Raw genomic sequence first — 8,112 nt, 5'->3', positions numbered from 1 at the left:
TACTGTAGAATTATGTGTTGGACACATCCGGAAAACAGCAGACATGCAAGCTCACGTCACGTCGCAGATGCAGCCGTTATGAGCTTGTAGATCACTCTCGGCTGCGACGCCGGAAGTGCCTTGTGGATACATTTTTGGCTATTTGAAAATAGCAGATCTACAAGCTCACAATGCGTTGCATCGTGTTGCATTGTGAGCTTGTAGATCTGCTATTTTCAAAATAATGTCATACATTTGAAAACATGAAATGGGATATGAGTACTTTTACTTGATACCAACACTTTCATTCAAATACATTTTGAATTCTGGACTTTTACTTGTAACAGAATATTTCTACATTGTACCACTGTGGTTCCAGCAGGTGCTCAGTTTAGCAGTTTAACTCCTATCCCTCTAACAGAGATGTTGCCCTTTTGTTTGGACAAAACGTGACAGCTCTTAAAATCATTGCAGGGGGCTCTGCTGCAGACATGGCAAGATCAGAAGACACATCTGCAACACATCTGCAGCTAATACAACCATAAGACGCCTAAGAGTGAAAAGCGTTTGATCCAGGGTTTGATCTACTATCTATACTATAATTTTGCGAATGTCTGTCTGAGTGAGTGTCTGTCTGTATGGAAACAGCGTTTCTCCTCGGTGGCTGGAGCAATTGATCTGAAATCGCATCACCATCAGCATATGAACACACCTCACATAACTGTGAAGCCCGTTTGTCACTTTCACAAATCGTATGCTGTATAATAGCATTTTTATGGTGTATCTATATCTATTTAGCCTACAGTACCTTTTGTGACCACACATGTTAAGGGAGGGGCGCTGTTGTTCAGGCCATGCACAATCACACACAAACCCACACACACACACACACACACACACGGGGGGGGGGGGGGGGGGGGGGGAGTGTGTGTGTGTGTGCAGGCGGGCAGGCGGGCGGGCGGGCGGGCGGGCGGGGGGGGGTTAGCCAGTAAACGAAACGGGCATTTCTTACATTGATGCTCCTACATATTATCATGCAAGCACCAGTTAAAGTTACTTTCCATCCCTCATATACTGTATGCACAGTGCACATCCCATAACCCACACACTGCACATCATTTTGGAGCTCATATCTTTGAACGGGTAAGGGCTAGTAACTATAATCTTACACACCACTTGACTAAAGGAAGTGAGCTTTAATACAGTGGATTAGAACAAGTGCATTCCTTGCACACATCAGCTGCCTTGCTATGAGCTGAATGGTGTTACTAGTCTTCCAGTCACACTGTGTTTAATTGTGTCTGTGCATGTCTGGTGTTGAGTTTGTGTGTTCTTGTGTGCATGCGTGATATGTTCACACCGTTATTTTGACAAACAAAAAGTGTTGATGAGTTTACACTTCTCATGAGTGAACTTTTACATGAGTAGCTGTGACTATTCTATAATGTATACATTTTTCATATCACGTAAAAGACCAAATGAGGCCAGTGACTCAGCGAAGACTTTGCTGAACAATTTGCATGTTATATAGTAATGTAGTCGAGGAGAATTGTGGGAGGATTTGTCCCGAGTTCAATAAGGGCAAACAGGAGAAGCAAAAGGTTTCTCTGAGCCTGCTCCTTTTTAGCAAAATCCATACTAAAATTCTTATATGTTTAAACATTCACAGCAGGGAACTGCCTAGGGGCAACCGCTGGTTTGTGTGCACAAAGCAGCTTCCCTTGTGAGCTTGTAGATCTGCTATTTTCAAAATAATAGAAAACTTGAAATGGGACATTCTGCATAATGAGTAGCCTACTTTTACTTTTGGTACTTTAAGTACCTTTTGATGTCAATACTTTTGTACTTTCACTCAAGCTAGTACATGTTGGATTCCTGACTTTTACTTGTAACAGCTAGAGTGTTTCTACACTGCAGTATTGACACTTTTACTTACAGTAAGTACGAAAAAATGTAGTACTCTTTACACCACTGCCTGAGGACAACTAACCAACCGCGCCTCGGCCTACGAAGACCAGGGGCATAGTTCCACCGATTTAAAACGAAGCCAATACGGAACTAAAACTTCCTATGCTTGGCCGCTAGTTGCGCTGTTTTCCCCCCGCAAGGTACAAAAAAGAATGTGTCTACACTGGACCCCATTCGTTTTCCCCTTTGATTTTCTAACCTTAATAAACATCGTCATAAATACTTTATGGTTCCTGTCGCTAGTGAAAAACTGCCTTTCAATATGCGTTTTGTGCAAATATGGTCCCATTTATGTTAAAATTGATGATAAAGTTAATATGGTCCCATTTATGTTAAAATTGATGATAAAGTTGCGGGGGGGCGTGTCCAACTAAACTGATACTAGCCGGCTGTGTTCTTCTTCGTGTGTTTTATTTCGGGAGGCTCCGAACACATTCTCCCATGTATCCCTGCGGTTGCACGTGACCGTTGGCAGCCAATAGCATTCCTTATTATTCCTGGGGTACCATTCAAACAATGATGGCGACACCCACGCAAGGGATGTGAAAAACTTCATTTTCGCAGCATAGAGACCAATGGCTTCGCTTCGTCCATATTTTTGCAGTCTATGACGAAGACATGGAGAGAAACGTGGTCATCTTCCACCTCTGCTGAAACATTTGCCTGTCTAAGACACCTCTGGTCTTACTGCTATTCTGATGTTGCCACTGCTCTTCCTGTGTGCATAAAACACATGCATTAATTCATATCTATTTATTTCCCCCATTAGCCTCTGTTGTACATAATATCTTTGTCTTGAACTTATGTAAGTATTACCTGGTACTATTCAGTGGGCTGCATGCAGTGACCTCACTAAAATCATCTTAATATGTGCAAATAACGTTCGGTTACGTTGTAACCTTTGTTCTTCGACTGAAGAGACTATTTCTCCAACTCGAGGTCGCTCAAGTTAAACCAGTGTGATCACGCACATGTGAGCCTTATATACACCGGTAACCGGTAAAGTCGCCGGAATGAAACTCGCTGAGATCTTAATTTTTGTATTATACTGAGAATAAGGTTAGAAATAACTTTAGGATTACGCATATCTTTCTGAGGTTAAGATTATAGGAATAGGGTTAGGTTTTGGCACCGTTTTACTGAGGTTAAGGTTAGGAATAAGGTTAGTTTTAACCGTTTAGGCATAGTTTACATGAGGTATATAAGGATAGTAAGGATCTCATTCTCAATGGAAAATAACAAATAAGCCTTGCCTTACCCGAGTTTCCTTTTAGTTGACATTGTGTCAGTGAACTGTACTGACATGAAACTGTACCTTTTCCTATCCAAAACTTTTAATAAATAACTCAATCAATCAATCAAAAGGCATAAAACCATCAGAGTTTCTTTCCGGCGACTCATCTGGTATATACCTGTGCATGCCAGGGTCACCTGGTGTGTCTTAAAGAAATATACATGTCACAAGTGAGGTGGGGTCATTCCCCATACTGTACATATGAAATATGTTGGGTTGGGTGGAGACATAGTATCGATACGATAGAGCAGGGGTTCCCAAACCTTTTTGTCTCAGGGCACCCTATAAATATTGTTTTAATCCGAGGCACCCCTACATTATAATTTTCACTCCCAGCACCTTGTATTTATAGCATATCACCATTGTCGGGTGGAAACCTTGTATGTCCAAAACCATTCGTTTTGTATTATCATCTATAAAATGTATTAAACTAGTGAAAACAGCCGATCTACAAGCACACTGATCGGCTAGTGTTTCGACAGACAGTATTCTATGGTGAAGCAGGGCTTTGCTTTACTAAAATACGTACACATTTGAAACTTTCTGCCCGACAGTGACGATATTTTAGTGATTATGTTGCGAAAATAACTTTGTACTTCAAGTTTAAGGGTCACCCACTTTGAAAACCCCTGCGATAGAGAAAACCAGGTTTCTGATTCTGACAGGAAGAGAGGAACGACAGAGAGATATGGTGTGTAGAGAGAAGGAGAAAGTGAGGAGAGACATGGGGATAGTGTGGGGGAGAGTGTGTGTGTGTGTGTGTGTGTGTGTGTGTGTGTGTGTGTGTGTGTGTGTGTGTGTGTGTGTGTGTGTGTGTGTGTGTGTGTGTGTGTGTGTGTGTGTGTGTGTGTGTGTGTGTGTGTGTGTGTGTGTGCGCGCGTGCACGTGTGAGAGAGACACACAGAGAGGGCGGTAGGTCAATGATGGACAGCAGGGACGTGCAGAGAATGTTAAAGAGGCAGGGGCTGAAATTTCTAAAAGGGCCTCTTGGTGGAAATATCGAAAATAGCAGACCTCCACTGCAACGCGTTGTGAGCTTAGAGGTCGGCTATTTCGGTGCTTGATACCACACTGAACTAAGCATTATCAAGTCAATACTGGAGATGTGGCTTAACTGCATGAATTTATTCTTTCAACGTGAGATGCTGCATTCAAGTTCAGGAGAGTTTGGACAAGGGAATTCTCTTGAATGCCGCCTTCAGGTATGGCATGGAAAGAGGGGCATTTGCATTTCTTTCACCATAGTAAAAACTGCATTCATGGTCTGGAGAGGGCACTTTTTTACAGGCCGTTAAAAGGGTAGGGGCTCATGCCCCCTTTGATGTGTGCACGTGCCTGACAGAGAGCGTGACTCACTCATTCTACCCCAGGCTACATCAGTAGATCAGTCAGCGTCATTATTACTGCTGATTTATTGGCGGTGCCCTTGGAGGGGATTGCATGGACATAAACACTGACAGTCAAATGCCAGACAGACAAACCAGCAGGGGCGTCAATTGGGTATGGCAGGGGTATGCAGCTGCCATATACCCTGGGTCCAGGGGGGAAAATAAAAGTTACTTTTAAATATAAATCCATGAATGTCTCTTTGTCTATCTGTGCTGGTTATTATGTTGTCAAATTACAGTAAAATAACTACAAATGCAAAATTTAACATAATGGTCACTTTAACAAGGTATTATAATTATATTCTCCACACTTGTATTCTCCCCAGCTTGACAAAATGTTATATTACCAGGTTCCGCAGGTCAGCTGCACAGGTGCAATGCATTATTGTTAATTGTGGCACGTTTACTAACATGCCAAGTTTAGCTGCAATATCCAGCCCAAGAAACCGTAGAAACCTGTGTAAAAAACTGACAAAAGTAGTTTTTTTTGTTTGTTTTTTTCAGACATTGTGAAAATAGACGATCTACATGCTCACAACGCCTCGCAGCACGAGGCGTTGTGAGCATGTAGATCTGCTATTCTCACAATAGAACCGTGTTATCCAAAATGTAATGCCTATTTTCCATGAGGACTCCCATCTTTGCCATACCCTAGCTTTTGCTGAACTGACGCCACTGCAAACCAGAGAGGACTGGGCCGTGGGCAGGACACAGAGTTGGTATTTTTAGTTCATCATTGTAATTCCCCCTCTGTTAACATTGAACAAACTCAGCCCCTCGGTAGTACTACTGACATGCTGGTTTTCCGCTAATTAAGATGCATTGTAGTCATAATAGCCAAAAAGTCACAGGTGTCTGGAAGGCCCCATGTATCACAGGAACTCCATATCTACACTTCCCGTGGGCCAGAATATAATATTAATACAACTTTTGCATCTCATGTTTAACCTTGTTCAGCCAACACAGGGATGCTGACAGAACCCTCGCTAAAAACCCCAGGGCAAAAATCCACTCGTCCGAGACAGTTTGCCCTCCTGGCCCCAAAGTTATGGAATAAACTTCCTGTCGCACTTAGAACAACTGACTCACTCGCTAGTTTTCGCCGTGGACTGAAGACTCACCTGTTCAGACTCCACCTAAACCCATAGCACTACTGAAACACTCAATGACCATACATGAAGCTAGTTAGCATTTGTTTTTAGGTTTTTTAGAACTTTTTATTTCCTTGACTGATTATATTGTTTCCTAGATAGATATTCATTTGCATTTGTTATATTGCTGTTGATGTACTGACATATTATCTTGTTTATTATTGTGATGTTTTATCTGCTTATTGTAAGTCGCTTTGGATTAAAAGCGTCTGCTAAATACCTAAACTGTAAACTGTAAACCTCGTGTAGGCCTACACTGAATATGCAATGATTTACAATTCTGTCCCCATCGGGACGTAACTTGAACGGTGCCGAGTTGGCTGAAACGGACTTCGCAATGTTCGTCAGTGCTACTTCGGCACGTGCCTCAAGCACGAGTCATCAATACAAGCGTGTCCGTGGCAAAGACTTGGGCTTGTCTGCGGGGCAAATTTTAGATTTCCTTTTTTACACACCTTTATAATGTTCCTATTTTTATCATAAGACCCCAGTTACTGAATGTTCAGTAATATGTATAACACTTATTTACTATGACCCTATAGGCATATTTGGAGTCCAACTAGTCCTATAGTGACTCCCTTAACTCTGAGAGTAAAGCGGCTAGTTCCATTCCTTGATTCTGATTGGCTGGTTTCCCTTTAATTGCTGTGGTATATGAGACTATAATCCACACCTTCAATCAGTTTATATCAAACCCAGGTGTGTTATTTCTTTCCAAAGTGTTCTACAGTGCACCAATTATCTGCACCTGTGTTGTTGGAATAAAAGCAGGGAACTACTTTCTTGCAGACCTTTAATTTGTACATGTCTATGATTTTTCATGTTGCCATGAGAGGGTTGGAGACACTCGCCTGTGTCTCACCACGCCTCTCAGCCGTTATAAAATACCAGGTAACCACATGCCTCTTGTTATGTGGCTTATTGCTTCATTTGAACACACTCAGAGTTACAAAGCTGTTATGGTCATTCAGGGCTCTTTATCTCTTTATGTGTTTCTGGTAATATGCACTCATTTTGTATTTCCGTGACCAAAATTGCATTTTGGCAAAAACGGCACCGCAAGCCAGCATGGCAATGACTCCTGGACTCAAGTCCGCTTCAGACGGTGTGCCTCTGTAGTTGTAACTATACATCCTTTCCTTAACTTAACTTAATATTAAGGGCTGCTGTCCATTCTCGGCGGGCAGAGTGGTCAGACTTGCTGGGGCCCTGGGGGGGCGAGCCTTCCGTGCCAAGTGGGGGCGAGTGGTCCTCCGCTGCAGGGGGGGAGGGTTCCGTGCCAAGTGGGCAAATGGGGCAAGTGTTCCGTCCCCATGAGGAGGTGGCTGGTTGCCATTTAGGCATCTGTTTTGCACTTTTCAGCGTGTGATGGTGAGACGCTGTCAGCTTGTAGATCTGCTGTTTTCACTAGTTCCGGGTCCCGGGCAATAATTATCCTCTTGGGTCTCGAGCTAGAAGGTTTGGGGACCACTGGGACGGGTTCCCATAATGCTAAATGGCACTTTGTGTAAATCTGGGATTTAGGCTTTAAAACATGCAAGCCCAGTGTTGAGTGAGCTGGAGGGGAGAGAGCAGGAGAGGGATCGTGTGTGTGTGTGTATGTGTGTGTGTGTGTGTGTGTGTGCGTGTGCGTGTGTGTGTGTGTGTGTGTGTGTGTGTGTGACAGTGTGAGCCTGGGGGATTCAACCTCTTGCATGTGGCAAAGGCATGCACATGTGATGAAGTCATGTTGACAGCGTATGGCCAGCGGTTTCTCTCTTTTAAACATACTTGCCCTTACCCGTTCAAAGAAATGAGCTCTGAAATGATGTGCAGTGGGTGGGTTATGGGATGTGCACTGTGCACACAGTATATGAGGGATGGAAAGTAACTTTAACTGGTGCTTGCATGATAATATGTAGGAGCATCAATGTAAGAAATACCCGTTCCATTTAACGGCTACAGAGATACTGTGTACCGATCTGCATGATTTTTGGACAACATCTGTAACAGGGCCCGCCCGCCCGCACCCCCCCCCCCCCCCCCCGTGTGTGTGTGTGTGTGTGTGTGTGGGTTTGTGTGTGATTGTGCATGGCCTGAACAACAGCGCCCCTCCCTTAACATGTGTGGTCACAAAAGGTACTGTAGGCTAAATAGATATAGATACACCATAAAAATGCTAATATACAGCATATGATTTGTGAAAGTGACAAACGGGCTTCACAGTTATGTCAGGTGTGTTCATATGCTAATGGTGATGCGATTTCAGATCAATTGCTCCAGCCACTGAGGAGAAACGCTGTGACAGACAGACACTCACTCAGACACTCACTCAGACAGACATTCGCAAAAT

The sequence above is a fragment of the Nannobrachium achirus genome (genome assembly GCF_963921795.1).
Source record: "Nannobrachium achirus genome assembly, chromosome: 24".
Classification (NCBI taxonomy): domain Eukaryota; kingdom Metazoa; phylum Chordata; class Actinopteri; order Myctophiformes; family Myctophidae; genus Nannobrachium; species Nannobrachium achirus.
The sequence above is the reverse complement of the archived record's forward strand: the minus strand, read 5'-3'. Positions refer to the sequence as shown.